Below are 15,065 nucleotides of genomic sequence, written 5' to 3'. Positions count from 1 at the left end.
ATTATGCCTAACCCATCGTCCTATCAACACGTTGAGAGAGACGGGACTGTCACAACCAGCTCGATTATGTCCTGCTGGCTGCCCTGCCGACATGTTAACACGGTAAGAGAGATGAGACAGTCTCAACCAGTCCAATTATGTCCTACCCAACCGTCCTGTCAACACTGCGAGAAAGATAAGACGGTCACACACTGCCTAATTATGGCGTGTAGTACTTGCTGCCCCTCCGTCATTTCAATCTGGTTAGAAAGATGAGACAGTCAAAGGCGTCGTCATATCAACACGATGAGAGAGACGGGACTTTCACAACCAGCCTGATTATGTCCTGCTGACTGCCCTGCCGACCTGTTAACACGGTTAGAGAGATGAGACTGTCACAACCAGCCCGATTATGTCCTGCTGGCTGCCCTGCCGTCCTGTCACCACGTTGAGAGAGACGAGTCTGTTACAACCAGCGCGATTATGTCCAGCTGGCTGCCCTGCCGACCTGTTAACACGGTAAGAGAAATAAGTCACACCCTGTCCGATTATGTCCTGTTGGCTGCCCTGCTGACCTGTTAACACAGTGAGAGAGATGAGACAGTCACACCCAGTCCGATTATGTCCTGCTGCCTGCCCCGTCGACATGTAAGCACGGTGAGAAAGATGAGTCAGTCACACCAAGCCCGATTATGTCCTGCTGGCTGCCCCGCCGTCCCGGCAACACAGTGAGAGGGATGAGACAGTCTCACCCAGTCCAATATGTCCTGTCCCACCGTCCTGTCAATACTGTGAGAAAGATAAGACGGTCACACACTGCCTAATTATGGCGTGTCGTGCTTGCTGCCCCTCCGACCTTTCAATCTGGTTACAAAGATGGGACTGTCAAAGCCAGCCGGATTATGCCTAACCCATCGTCCTATCAACACGTTGAGAGAGACGGGACTGTCACAACCAGCTCGATTATGTCCTGCTGGCTGCCCTGCCGACATGTTAACACGGTAAGAGAGATGAGACAGTCTCAACCAGTCCAATTATGTCCTACCCAACCGTCCTGTCAACACAGCGAGAAAGATAAGACGGTCACACACTGCCTAATTATGGCGTGTAGTACTTGCTGCCCCTCCGTCATTTCAATCTGGTTGGAAAGATGAGACAGTCAAAGGCGTCGTCATATCAACACGTTGAGAGAGACGGGACTTTCACAACCAGCCTGATTATGTCCTGCTGGCTGCCCTGTCGACCTGTTAACACGGTTAGAGAGATGAGACTGTCACAACCAGCCCGATTATGTCCTGCTGGCTGCCCTGCCGTCCTGTCACCACCTTGAGAGAGACGAGTCTGTTACAACCAGCGCGATTATGTCCAGCTGGCTGCCCTGCCGAACTGTTAACACGGTAAGAGAAATAAGTCACACCCTGTCCGATTATGTCCTGTTGGCTGCCCTGCTGACCTGTTAACACAGTGAGAGAGATGAGACAGTCACACCCAGTCCGATTATGTCCTGCTGCCTGCCCCGTCGACATGTAAGCACAGTGAGAAAGATGAGTCAGTCACACCAAGCCCGATTATGTCCTGCTGGCTGCCCCGCCGTCCCGGCAACACAGTGAGAGGGATGAGACAGTCTCACCCAGTCCAATATGTCCTGTCCCACCGTCCTGTCAATACTGTGAGAAAGATAAGACGGTCACACACTGCCTAATTATGGCGTGTAGTACTTGCTGCCCCTCCGTCATTTCAATCTGGTTAGAAAGATGAGACAGTCAAAGGCGTCGTCATATCAACACGTTGAGAGAGACGGGACTTTCACAACCAGCCTGATTATGTCCTGCTGGCTGCCCTGCCGACCTGTTAACACGGTTAGAGAGATGAGACTGTCACAACCAGCCCGATTATGTCCTGCTGGCTGCCCTGCCGTCCTGTCACCACGTTGAGAGAGACGAGTCTGTTACAACCAGCGCGATTATGTCCAGCTGGCTGCCCTGCCGACCTGTTAACACGGTAAGAGAAATAAGTCACACCCTGTCCGATTATGTCCTGTTGGCTGTCCTTCTGACCTGTTAACACAGTGAGAGAGATGAGACAGTCACACCCAGTCCGATTATGTCCTGCTGCCTGCCCCGTCGACATGTAAGCACAGTGAGAATGATGAGTCAGTAACACCAAGCCCGATTATGTCCTGCTGGCTGCCCCGCCGTCCCGGCAACACAGTGAGAGGGATGAGACAGTCTCACCCAGTCCAATATGTCCTGTCCCACCGTCCTGTCAATACTGTGAGAAAGATAAGACGGTCACACACTGCCTAATTATGGCGTGTCGTGCTTGCTGCCCCTCCGACCTTTCAATCTGGTTACAAAGATGGGACTGTCAAAGCCAGCCAGATTATGCCTAACCCATCGTCCTATCAACACGTTGAGAGAGACGGGACTGTCACAACCAGCTCGATTATGTCCTGCTGGCTGCCCTGCCGACATGTTAACACGGTAAGAGAGATGAGACAGTCTCAACCAGTCCAATTATGTCCTACCCAACCGTCCTGTCAACACTGCGAGAAAGATAAGACGGTCACACACTGCCTAATTATGGCGTGTAGTACTTGCTGCCCCTCTGTCATTTCAATCTGGTTAGAAAGATGAGACAGTCAAAGGCGTCGTCATATCAACACGTTGAGAGAGACGGGACTTTCACAACCAGCCTGATTATGTCCTGCTGGCTGCCCTGCCGACCTGTTAACACGGTTAGAGGGATGAGACTGTCACAACCAGCCCGATTATGTCCTGCTGGCTGCCCTGCCGTCCTGTCACCACGTTGAGAGAGACAAGTCTGTTACAACCAGCGCGATTATGTCCAGCTGGCTGCCCTGCCGACCTGTTAACACGGTAAGAGAAATAAGTCACACCCTGTCCGATTATGTCCTGTTGGCTGCCCTGCTGACCTGTTAACACAGTGAGAGAGATGAGACAGTCACACCCAGTCCGATTATGTCCTGCTGCCTGCCCCCATCGTCCTATCAACACGTTGAGAGAGACGGGACTGTCACAACCAGCTCGATTATGTCCTGCTGGCTGCCCTGCCGACATGTTAACACGGTAAGAGAGATGAGACAGTCTCAACCAGTCCAATTATGTCCTACCCAACCGTCCTGTCAACACTGCGAGAAAGATAAGACGGTCACACACTGCCTAATTATGGCGTGTAGTACTTGCTGCCCCTCCGTCATTTCAATCTGGTTAGAAAGATGAGACAGTCAAAGGCGTCGTCATATCAACACGATGAGAGAGACGGGACTTTCACAACCAGCCTGATTATGTCCTGCTGACTGCCCTGCCGACCTGTTAACACGGTTAGAGAGATGAGACTGTCACAACCAGCCCGATTATGTCCTGCTGGCTGCCCTGCCGTCCTGTCACCACGTTGAGAGAGACGAGTCTGTTACAACCAGCGCGATTATGTCCAGCTGGCTGCCCTGCCGACCTGTTAACACGGTAAGAGAAATAAGTCACACCCTGTCCGATTATGTCCTGTTGGCTGCCCTGCTGACCTGTTAACACAGTGAGAGAGATGAGACAGTCACACCCAGTCCGATTATGTCCTGCTGCCTGCCCCGTCGACATGTAAGCACGGTGAGAAAGATGAGTCAGTCACACCAAGCCCGATTATGTCCTGCTGGCTGCCCCGCCGTCCCGGCAACACAGTGAGAGGGATGAGACAGTCTCACCCAGTCCAATATGTCCTGTCCCACCGTCCTGTCAATACTGTGAGAAAGATAAGACGGTCACACACTGCCTAATTATGGCGTGTCGTGCTTGCTGCCCCTCCGACCTTTCAATCTGGTTACAAAGATGGGACTGTCAAAGCCAGCCGGATTATGCCTAACCCATCGTCCTATCAACACGTTGAGAGAGACGGGACTGTCACAACCAGCTCGATTATGTCCTGCTGGCTGCCCTGCCGACATGTTAACACGGTAAGAGAGATGAGACAGTCTCAACCAGTCCAATTATGTCCTACCCAACCGTCCTGTCAACACAGCGAGAAAGATAAGACGGTCACACACTGCCTAATTATGGCGTGTAGTACTTGCTGCCCCTCCGTCATTTCAATCTGGTTGGAAAGATGAGACAGTCAAAGGCGTCGTCATATCAACACGTTGAGAGAGACGGGACTTTCACAACCAGCCTGATTATGTCCTGCTGGCTGCCCTGTCGACCTGTTAACACGGTTAGAGAGATGAGACTGTCACAACCAGCCCGATTATGTCCTGCTGGCTGCCCTGCCGTCCTGTCACCACGTTGAGAGAGACGAGTCTGTTACAACCAGCGCGATTATGTCCAGCTGGCTGCCCTGCCGAACTGTTAACACGGTAAGAGAAATAAGTCACACCCTGTCCGATTATGTCCTGTTGGCTGCCCTGCTGACCTGTTAACACAGTGAGAGAGATGAGACAGTCACACCCAGTCCGATTATGTCCTGCTGCCTGCCCCGTCGACATGTAAGCACAGTGAGAAAGATGAGTCAGTCACACCAAGCCCGATTATGTCCTGCTGGCTGCCCCGCCGTCCCGGCAACACAGTGAGAGGGATGAGACAGTCTCACCCAGTCCAATATGTCCTGTCCCACCGTCCTGTCAATACTGTGAGAAAGATAAGACGGTCACACACTGCCTAATTATGGCGTGTAGTACTTGCTGCCCCTCCGTCATTTCAATCTGGTTAGAAAGATGAGACAGTCAAAGGCGTCGTCATATCAACACGTTGAGAGAGACGGGACTTTCACAACCAGCCTGATTATGTCCTGCTGGCTGCCCTGCCGACCTGTTAACACGGTTAGAGAGATGAGACTGTCACAACCAGCCCGATTATGTCCTGCTGGCTGCCCTGCCGTCCTGTCACCACGTTGAGAGAGACGAGTCTGTTACAACCAGCGCGATTATGTCCAGCTGGCTGCCCTGCCGACCTGTTAACACGGTAAGAGAAATAAGTCACACCCTGTCCGATTATGTCCTGTTGGCTGTCCTTCTGACCTGTTAACACAGTGAGAGAGATGAGACAGTCACACCCAGTCCGATTATGTCCTGCTGCCTGCCCCGTCGACATGTAAGCACAGTGAGAATGATGAGTCAGTAACACCAAGCCCGATTATGTCCTGCTGGCTGCCCCGCCGTCCCGGCAACACAGTGAGAGGGATGAGACAGTCTCACCCAGTCCAATATGTCCTGTCCCACCGTCCTGTCAATACTGTGAGAAAGATAAGACGGTCACACACTGCCTAATTATGGCGTGTCGTGCTTGCTGCCCCTCCGACCTTTCAATCTGGTTACAAAGATGGGACTGTCAAAGCCAGCCAGATTATGCCTAACCCATCGTCCTATCAACACGTTGAGAGAGACGGGACTGTCACAACCAGCTCGATTATGTCCTGCTGGCTGCCCTGCCGACATGTTAACACGGTAAGAGAGATGAGACAGTCTCAACCAGTCCAATTATGTCCTACCCAACCGTCCTGTCAACACTGCGAGAAAGATAAGACGGTCACACACTGCCTAATTATGGCGTGTAGTACTTGCTGCCCCTCTGTCATTTCAATCTGGTTAGAAAGATGAGACAGTCAAAGGCGTCGTCATATCAACACGTTGAGAGAGACGGGACTTTCACAACCAGCCTGATTATGTCCTGCTGGCTGCCCTGCCGACCTGTTAACACGGTTAGAGGGATGAGACTGTCACAACCAGCCCGATTATGTCCTGCTGGCTGCCCTGCCGTCCTGTCACCACGTTGAGAGAGACAAGTCTGTTACAACCAGCGCGATTATGTCCAGCTGGCTGCCCTGCCGACCTGTTAACACGGTAAGAGAAATAAGTCACACCCTGTCCGATTATGTCCTGTTGGCTGCCCTGCTGACCTGTTAACACAGTGAGAGAGATGAGACAGTCACACCCAGTCCGATTATGTCCTGCTGCCTGCCCCGTCGACATGTAAGCACAGTGAGAAAGATGAGTCAGTCACACCAAGCCCGATTATGTCCTGCTGGCTGCCCCGCCGTCCCGGCAACACAGTGAGAGGGATGAGACAGTCTCACCCAGTCCAATATGTCCTGTCCCACCGTCCTGTCAATACTGTGAGAAAGATAAGACGGTCACACACTGCCTAATTATGGCGTGTAGTACTTGCTGCCCCTCCGTCATTTCAATCTGGTTAGAAAGATGAGACAGTCAAAGGCGTCGTCATATCAACACGTTGAGAGAGACGGGACTTTCACAACCAGCCTGATTATGTCCTGCTGGCTGCCCTGCCGACCTGTTAACACGGTTAGAGAGATGAGACTGTCACAACCAGCCCGATTATGTCCTGCTGGCTGCCCTGCCGTCCTGTCACCACGTTGAGAGAGACGAGTCTGTTACAACCAGCGCGATTATGTCCAGCTGGCTGCCCTGCCGACCTGTTAACACGGTAAGAGAAATAAGTCACACCCTGTCCGATTATGTCCTGTTGGCTGTCCTTCTGACCTGTTAACACAGTGAGAGAGATGAGACAGTCACACCCAGTCCGATTATGTCCTGCTGCCTGCCCCGTCGACATGTAAGCACAGTGAGAATGATGAGTCAGTCACACCAAGCCCGATTATGTCCTGCTGGCTGCCCCGCCGTCCCGGCAACACAGTGAGAGGGATGAGACAGTCTCACCCAGTCCAATATGTCCTGTCCCACCGTCCTGTCAATACTGTGAGAAAGATAAGACGGTCACACACTGCCTAATTATGGCGTGTCGTGCTTGCTGCCCCTCCGACCTTTCAATCTGGTTACAAAGATGGGACTGTCAAAGCCAGCCAGATTATGCCTAACCCATCGTCCTATCAACACGTTGAGAGAGACGGGACTGTCACAACCAGCTCGATTATGTCCTGCTGGCTGCCCTGCCGACATGTTAACACGGTAAGAGAGATGAGACAGTCTCAACCAGTCCAATTATGTCCTACCCAACCGTCCTGTCAACACTGCGAGAAAGATAAGACGGTCACACACTGCCTAATTATGGCGTGTAGTACTTGCTGCCCCTCTGTCATTTCAATCTGGTTAGAAAGATGAGACAGTCAAAGGCGTCGTCATATCAACACGTTGAGAGAGACGGGACTTTCACAACCAGCCTGATTATGTCCTGCTGGCTGCCCTGCCGACCTGTTAACACGGTTAGAGAGATGAGACTGTCACAACCAGCCCGATTATGTCCTGCTGGCTGCCCTGCCGTCCTGTCACCACGTTGAGAGAGACGAGTCTGTTACAACCAGCGCGATTATGTCCAGCTGGCTGCCCTGCCGACCTGTTAACACGGTAAGAGAAATAAGTCACACCCTGTCCGATTATGTCCTGTTGGCTGCCCTGCTGACCTGTTAACACAGTGAGAGAGATGAGACAGTCACACCCAGTCCGATTATGTCCTGCTGCCTGCCCCGTCGACATGTAAGCACGGTGAGAAAGATGAGTCAGTCACACCAAGCCCGATTATGTCCTGCTGGCTGCCCCGCCGTCCCGGCAACACAGTGAGAGGGATGAGACAGTCTCACCCAGTCCAATATGTCCTGTCCCACCGTCCTGTCAATACTGTGAGAAAGATAAGACGGTCACACACTGCCTAATTATGGCGTGTCGTGCTTGCTGCCCCTCCGACCTTTCAATCTGGTTACAAAGATGGGACTGTCAAAGCCAGCCGGATTATGCCTAACCCATCGTCCTATCAACACGTTGAGAGAGACGGGACTGTCACAACCAGCTCGATTATGTCCTGCTGGCTGCCCTGCCGACATGTTAACACGGTAAGAGAGATGAGACAGTCTCAACCAGTTCAATTATGTCCTACCCAACCGTCCTGTCAACACTGCGAGAAAGATAAGACGGTCACACACTGCCTAATTATGGCGTGTAGTACTTGCTGCCCCTCCGTCATTTCAATCTGGTTGGAAAGATGAGACAGTCAAAGGCGTCGTCATATCAACACGTTGAGAGAGACGGGACTTTCACAACCAGCCTGATTATGTCCTGCTGGCTGCCCTGCCGACCTGTTAACACGGTTAGAGAGATGAGACTGTCACAACCAGCCCGATTATGTCCTGCTGGCTGCCCTGCCGTCCTGTCACCACGTTGAGAGAGACGAGTCTGTTACAACCAGCGCGATTATGTCCAGCTGGCTGCCCTGCCGACCTGTTAACACGGTAAGAGAAATAAGTCACACCCTGTCCGATTATGTCCTGTTGGCTGCCCTGCTGACCTGTTAACACAGTGAGAGAGATGAGACAGTCACACCCAGTCCGATTATGTCCTGCTGCCTGCCCCGTCGACATGTAAGCACAGTGAGAAAGATGAGTCAGTCACACCAAGCCCGATTATGTCCTGCTGGCTGCCCCGCCGTCCCGCAACACAGTGAGAGGGATGAGACAGTCTCACCCAGTCCAATATGTCCTGTCCCACCGTCTTGTCAATACTGTGAGAAAGATAAGACGGTCACACACTGCCTAATTATGGCGTGTAGTACTTGCTGCCTCTCCGTCATTTCAATCTGGTTAGAAAGATGAGACAGTCAAAGGCGTCGTCATATCAACACGTTGAGAGAGACGGGACTTTCACAACCAGCCTGATTATGTCCTGCTGGCTGCCCTGCCGACCTGTCAACACGGTTAGAGAGATGAGACTGTCACAACCAGCCCGATTATGTCCTGCTGGCTGCCCTGCCGTCCTGTCACCACGTTGAGAGAGACGAGTCTGTTACAACCAGCGCGATTATGTCCAGCTGGCTGCCCTGCCGACCTGTTAACACGGTAAGAGAAATAAGTCACACCCTGTCCGATTATGTCCTGTTGGCTGCCCTGCTGACCTGTTAACACAGTTAGAGAGATGAGACAGTCACACCCAGTCCGATTATGTCCTGCTGCCTGCCCCGTCGACATGTAAGCACGGTGAGAAAGATGAGTCAGTCACACCAAGCCCGATTATGTCCTGCTGGCTGCCCCGCCGTCCCGGCAACACAGTGAGAGGGATGAGACAGTCTCACCCAGTCCAATATGTCCTGTCCCACCGTCCTGTCAATACTGTGAGAAAGATAAGACGATCACACACTGCCTAATTATGGCGTGTCGTGCTTGCTGCCCCTCCGACCTTTCAATCTGGTTACAAAGATGGGACTGTCAAAGCCAGCCGGATTATGCCTAACCCATCGTCCTATCAACACGTTGAGAGAGACGGGACTGTCACAACCAGCTCGATTATGTCCTGCTGGCTGCCCTGCCGACATGTTAACACGGTAAGAGAGATGAGACAGTCTCAACCAGTTCAATTATGTCCTACCCAACCGTCCTGTCAACACTGCGAGAAAGATAAGACGGTCACACACTGCCTAATTATGGCGTGTAGTACTTGCTGCCCCTCCGTCATTTCAATCTGGTTGGAAAGATGAGACAGTCAAAGGCGTCGTCATATCAACACGTTGAGAGAGACGGGACTTTCACAACCAGCCTGATTATGTCCTGCTGGCTGCCCTGCCGACCTGTTAACACGGTTAGAGAGATGAGACTGTCACAACCAGCCCGATTATGTCCTGCTGGCTGCCCTGCCGTCCTGTCACCACGTTGAGAGAGACGAGTCTGTTACAACCAGCGCGATTATGTCCAGCTGGCTGCCCTGCCGACCTGTTAACACGGTAAGAGAAATAAGTCACACCCTGTCCGATTATGTCCTGTTGGCTGCCCTGCTGACCTGTTAACACAGTGAGAGAGATGAGACAGTCACACCCAGTCCGATTATGTCCTGCTGCCTGCCCCGTCGACATGTAAGCACAGTGAGAAAGATGAGTCAGTCACACCAAGCCCGATTATGTCCTGCTGGCTGCCCCGCCGTCCCGGCAACACAGTGAGAGGGATGAGACAGTCTCACCCAGTCCAATATGTCCTGTCCCACCGTCTTGTCAATACTGTGAGAAAGATAAGACGGTCACACACTGCCTAATTATGGCGTGTAGTACTTGCTGCCTCTCCGTCATTTCAATCTGGTTAGAAAGATGAGACAGTCAAAGGCGTCGTCATATCAACACGTTGAGAGAGACGGGACTTTCACAACCAGCCTGATTATGTCCTGCTGGCTGCCCTGCCGACCTGTTAACACGGTTAGAGAGATGAGACTGTCACAACCAGCCCGATTATGTCCTGCTGGCTGCCCTGCCGTCCTGTCACCACGTTGAGAGAGACGAGTCTGTTACAACCAGCGCGATTATGTCCAGCTGGCTGCCCTGCCGACCTGTTAACACGGTAAGAGAAATAAGTCACACCCTGTCCGATTATGTCCTGTTGGCTGTCCTTCTGACCTGTTAACACAGTGAGAGAGATGAGACAGTCACACCCAGTCCGATTATGTCCTGCTGCCTGCCCCGTCGACATGTAAGCACAGTGAGAAAGATGAGTCAGTCACACCAAGCCCGATTATGTCCTGCTGGCTGCCCCGCCGTCCCGGCAACACAGTGAGAGGGATGAGACAGTCTCACCCAGTCCAATATGTCCTGTCCCACCGTCCTGTCAATACTGTGAGAAAGATAAGACGGTCACACACTGCCTAATTATGGCGTGTCGTGCTTGCTGCCCCTCCGACCTTTCAATCTGGTTACAAAGATGGGACTGTCAAAGCCAGCCGGATTATGCCTAACCCATCGTCCTATCAACACGTTGAGAGAGACGGGACTGTCACAACCAGCTCGATTATGTCCTGCTGGCTGTCCTGCCGACATGTTAACACGGTAAGAGAGATGAGACAGTCTCAACCAGTTCAATTATGTCCTACCCAACCGTCCTGTCAACACTGCGAGAAAGATAAGACGGTCACACACTGCCTAATTATGGCGTGTAGTACTTGCTGCCCCTCCGTCATTTCAATCTGGTTGGAAAGATGAGACAGTCAAAGGCGTCGTCATATCAACACGTTGAGAGAGACGGGACTTTCACAACCAGCCTGATTATGTCCTGCTGGCTGCCCTGCCGACCTGTTAACACGGTTAGAGAGATGAGACTGTCACAACCAGCCCGATTATGTCCTGCTGGCTGCCCTGCCGTCCTGTCACCACGTTGAGAGAGACGAGTCTGTTACAACCAGCGCGATTATGTCCAGCTGGCTGCCCTGCCGACCTGTTAACACGGTAAGAGAAATAAGTCACACCCTGTCCGATTATGTCCTGTTGGCTGCCCTGCTGACCTGTTAACACAGTGAGAGAGATGAGACAGTCACACCCAGTCCGATTATGTCCTGCTGCCTGCCCCGTCGACATGTAAGCACAGTGAGAAAGATGAGTCAGTCACACCAAGCCCGATTATGTCCTGCTGGCTGCCCCGCCGTCCCAGCAACACAGTGAGAGGGATGAGACAGTCTCACCCAGTCCAATATGTCCTGTCCCACCGTCCTGTCAATACTGTGAGAAAGATAAGACGGTCACACACTGCCTAATTATGGCGTGTAGTACTTGCTGCCCCTCCGTCATTTCAATCTGGTTAGAAAGATGAGACAGTCAAAGGCGTCGTCATATCAACACGTTGAGAGAGACGGGACTTTCACAACCAGCCTGATTATGTCCTGCTGGCTGCCCTGCCGACCTGTTAACACGGTTAGAGAGATGAGACTGTCACAACCAGCCCGATTATGTCCTGCTGGCTGCCCTGCCGTCCTGTCACCACGTTGAGAGAGACGAGTCTGTTACAACCAGCGCGATTATGTCCAGCTGGCTGCCCTGCCGACCTGTTAACACGGTAAGAGAAATAAGTCACACCCTGTCCGATTATGTCCTGTTGGCTGTCCTTCTGACCTGTTAACACAGTGAGAGAGATGAGACAGTCACACCCAGTCCGATTATGTCCTGCTGCCTGCCCCGTCGACATGTAAGCACAGTGAGAAAGATGAGTCAGTCACACCAAGCCCGATTATGTCCTGCTGGCAGCCCCGCCGTCCCGGCAACACAGTGAGAGGGATGAGACAGTCTCACCCAGTCCAATATGTCCTGTCCCACCGTCCTGTCAATACTGTGAGAAAGATAAGACGGTCACACACTGCCTAATTATGGCGTGTAGTACTTGCTTCCCCTCCGACCTTTCAATCTGGTTACAAAGATGGGACTGTCAAAGCCAGCCAGATTATGCCTAACCCATCGTCCTATCAACACGTTGAGAGAGACGGGACTGTCACAACCAGCTCGATTATGTCCTGCTGGCTGCCCTGCCGACATGTTAACACGGTAAGAGAGATGAGACAGTCTCAACCAGTCCAATTATGTCCTACCCAACCGTCCTGTCAACACTGCGAGAAAGATAAGACGGTCACACACTGCCTAATTATGGCGTGTAGTACTTGCTGCCCCTCCGTCATTTCAATCTGGTTAGAAAGATGAGACAGTCAAAGGCGTCGTCATATCAACACGTTGAGAGAGACGGGACTTTCACAACCAGCCTGATTATGTCCTGCTGGATGCCCTGCCGACCTGTTAACACGGTTAGAGAGATGAGACTGTCACAACCAGCCCGATTATGTCCTGCTGGCTGCCCTGCCGTCCTGTCACCACGTTGAGAGAGACGAGTCTGTTACAACCAGCGCGATTATGTCCAGCTGGCTGCCCTGCCGACCTGTTAACACGGTAAGAGAAATAAGTCACACCCTGTCCGATTATGTCCTGTTGGCTGCCCTGCTGACCTGTTAACACAGTGAGAGAGATGAGACAGTCACACCCAGTCCGATTATGTCCTGCTGCCTGCCCCGTCGACATGTAAGCACAGTGAGAAAGATGAGTCAGTCACACCAAGCCCGGTTATGTCCTGCTGGCTGCCCCGCCGTCCCGGCAACACAGTGAGAGGGATGAGACAGTCTCACCCAGTCCAATATGTCCTGTCCCACCGTCCTGTCAATACTGTGAGAAAGATAAGACGGTCACACACTGCCTAATTATGGCGTGTCGTGCTTGCTGCCCCTCCGACCTTTCAATCTGGTTACAAAGATGGGACTGTCAAAGCCAGCCAGATTATGCCTAACCCATCGACCTATCAACACGTTGAGAGAGACGGGACTGTCACAACCAGCTCGATTATGTCCTGCTGGCTGCCCTGCCGTCCTGTCACCACGTTGAGAGAGACGAGTCTGTTACAACCAGCGCGATTATGTCCAGCTGGCTGCCCTGCCGACCTGTTAACACGGTAAGAGAAATAAGTCACACCCTGTCCGATTATGTCCTGTTGGCTGCCCTGCTGACCTGTTAACACAGTGAGAGAGATGAGACAGTCACACCCAGTCCGATTATGTCCTGCTGCCTGCCCCGTCGACATGTAAGCACAGTGAGAAAGATGAGTCAGTCACACCAAGCCCGATTATGTCCTGCTGGCTGCCCCGCCGTCCCGGCAACACAGTGAGAGGGATGAGACAGTCTCACCCAGTCCAATATGTCCTGTCCCACCGTCCTGTCAATACTGTGAGAAAGATAAGACGGTCACACACTGCCTAATTATGGCGTGTCGTGCTTGCTGCCCCTCCGACCTTTCAATCTGGTTACAAAGATGGGACTGTCAAAGCCAGCCGGATTATGCCTAACCCCTCGTCCTATCAACACGTTGAGAGAGACGGGACTGTCACAACCAGCTCGATTATGTCCTGCTGGCTGCCCTGCCGACATGTTAACACGGTAAGAGAGATGAGACAGTCTCAACCAGTTCAATTATGTCCTACCCAACCGTCCTGTCAACACTGCGAGAAAGATAAGACGGTCACACACTGCCTAATTATGGCGTGTAGTACTTGCTGCCCCTCCGTCATTTCAATCTGGTTGGAAAGATGAGACAGTCAAAGGCGTCGTCATATCAACACGTTGAGAGAGACGGGACTTTCACAACCAGCCTGATTATGTCCTGCTGGCTGCCCTGCCGACCTGTTAACACGGTTAGAGAGATGAGACTGTCACAACCAGCCCGATTATGTCCTGCTGGCTGCCCTGCCGTCCTGTCACCACGTTGAGAGAGACGAGTCTGTTACAACCAGCGCGATTATGTCCAGCTGGCTGCCCTGCCGACCTGTTAACACGGTAAGAGAAATAAGTCACACCCTGTCCGATTATGTCCTGTTGGCTGCCCTGCTGACCTGTTAACACAGTGAGAGAGATGAGACAGTCACACCCAGTCCGATTATGTCCTGCTGCCTGCCCCGTCGACATGTAAGCACAGTGAGAAAGATGAGTCAGTCACACCAAGCCCGATTATGTCCTGCTGGCTGCCCCGCCGTCCCGGCAACACAGTGAGAGGGATGAGACAGTCTCACCCAGTCCAATATGTCCTGTCCCACCGTCCTGTCAATACTGTGAGAAAGATAAGACGGTCACACACTGCCTAATTATGGCGTGTAGTACTTGCTGCCCCTCCGTCATTTCAATCTGGTTAGAAAGATGAGACAGTCAAAGGCGTCGTCATATCAACACGTTGAGAGAGACGGGACTTTCACAACCAGCCTGATTATGTCCTGCTGGCTGCCCTGCCGACCTGTTAACACGGTTAGAGAGATGAGACTGTCACAACCAGCCCGATTATGTCCTGCTGGCTGCCCTGCCGTCCTGTCACCACGTTGAGAGAGACGAGTCTGTTACAACCAGCGCGATTATGTCCAGCTGGCTGCCCTGCCGACCTGTTAACACGGTAAGAGAAATAAGTCACACCCTGTCTGATTATGTCCTGTTGGCTGTCCTTCTGACCTGTTAACACAGTGAGAGAGATGAGACAGTCACACCCAGTCCGATTATGTCCTGCTGCCTGCCCCGTCGACATGTAAGCACAGTGAGAAAGATGAGTCAGTCACACCAAGCCCGATTATGTCCTGCTGGCTGCCCCGCCGTCCCGGCAACACAGTGAGAGGGATGAGACAGTCTCACCCAGTCCAATATGTCCTGTCCCACCGTCCTGTCAATACTGTGAGAAAGATAAGACGGTCACACACTGCCTAATTATGGCGTGTAGTACTTGCTGCCCCTCCGACCTTTCAATCTGGTTACAAAGATGGGACTGTCAAAGCCAGCCAGATTATGCCTAACCCATCGTCC

Source organism: Lineus longissimus, chromosome 1, assembly GCF_910592395.1.
Source record: "Lineus longissimus chromosome 1, tnLinLong1.2, whole genome shotgun sequence".
NCBI classification, from domain to species: Eukaryota; Metazoa; Nemertea; class Pilidiophora; order Heteronemertea; family Lineidae; genus Lineus; species Lineus longissimus.
This window is presented reverse-complemented; position numbering follows the sequence as displayed.